The sequence below is a fragment of the Pteronotus mesoamericanus genome, unplaced genomic scaffold, assembly GCF_021234165.1.
Source record: "Pteronotus mesoamericanus isolate MK-2021 breed Mesoamerican mustached bat unplaced genomic scaffold, CSHL_Meso_final contig_75, whole genome shotgun sequence".
Taxonomy (NCBI): Eukaryota; Metazoa; Chordata; class Mammalia; order Chiroptera; family Mormoopidae; genus Pteronotus; species Pteronotus mesoamericanus.
Window position 1 is genome coordinate 9630330 of NW_026555249.1, and position 1013 is coordinate 9631342.

Genomic DNA, 1013 nt, shown 5'->3' on the forward strand with positions numbered 1-1013 from the left:
CACGTGGCCGCCACCATCATCCTCCCATTTGCCTCCGCCTTCTCCCCCCTGTTCCGGGGGCGCCTTGTGCTTTCATTGCTTACACCTGAGCTGTTCTCTGTCCACAACTGCCCCGTTACCACGACCACTCCCCGAAGCATTTTCAGGCACAAATCAGTGATGACTCTGGGAAGTCCTCAAAGTCCAGGCATTACGCTGCTTTCTCTTCTTCATTTGTGTACTATTCTATAAAAGATTGGGTTTTAACAGAAACAAAATAGAGGTTCTAATTTTAAAATAATAAGGTAATAATTTTAACATGAAATGTACTAGGTAGGTTCAATGGCAGAGAAGACATAGCATGTGGAAGAATAATAAACTGAGAGAAAACAGAAAGAGAAATTACCTATATCACACATTAATAATATATTTTAAAAAGAAAGTATTAAATCAAAGGTAAGAGAAGTTCTAATAAATGTACAATTGGAATTCCAGAAAGGAGAAAATAGAAAGAATGGGATAAGTGCAATATTCAAAGAGATTAATGACTGAGAATGTTCTAGAATAGCTGCAGGACAAGAATCTTCAGATTCTTAAAGCATAATAAATCCTAAGCAGGATATATACTATAAAACCTATTTTAAGCACATTTCTATGAGTGTGAAGAATACAAAGGACACAGAAATTCTAAAAATAGCTGAGACAAACTATAGAAATGATTCCTGAAAGTATAGTCTTATGCTAAGTGAAATAAGCCAGGGGGAGAAAAACAAATACCATATGATCTCACCCAAAGTGGAACCTAACCAACAAAACAAACAAGCAAGCAAAATATAACCAGCAACATTGAAAAAAAAAAGAAACCAACAGAATCAAGAGAGGGAGGGGCAGGGAAAGGGAAGGGAAGCATCAAGTCAAGGAACATGTATAAAGAAGGACCCACAGGCAAAGCCAAAGTGGGAAAGGATTGAGGGAGGGCGGTGGGGAAGAGGGGCAGGGGAAAGTGGTGGGGGGAAGGTGGAGACAATTGTATT

At 39.0% G+C, this 1013-nt stretch overlaps 1 pseudogene; it reads right to left on the reverse strand.

The window, feature by feature from the left end:
* Window positions 1-629: 629 nt before the first annotated feature.
* Window positions 630-717, reverse strand: LOC129079065 (uncharacterized; annotated as a pseudogene).
* Between the last annotated feature and the right edge of the window lie 296 nt (window positions 718-1013).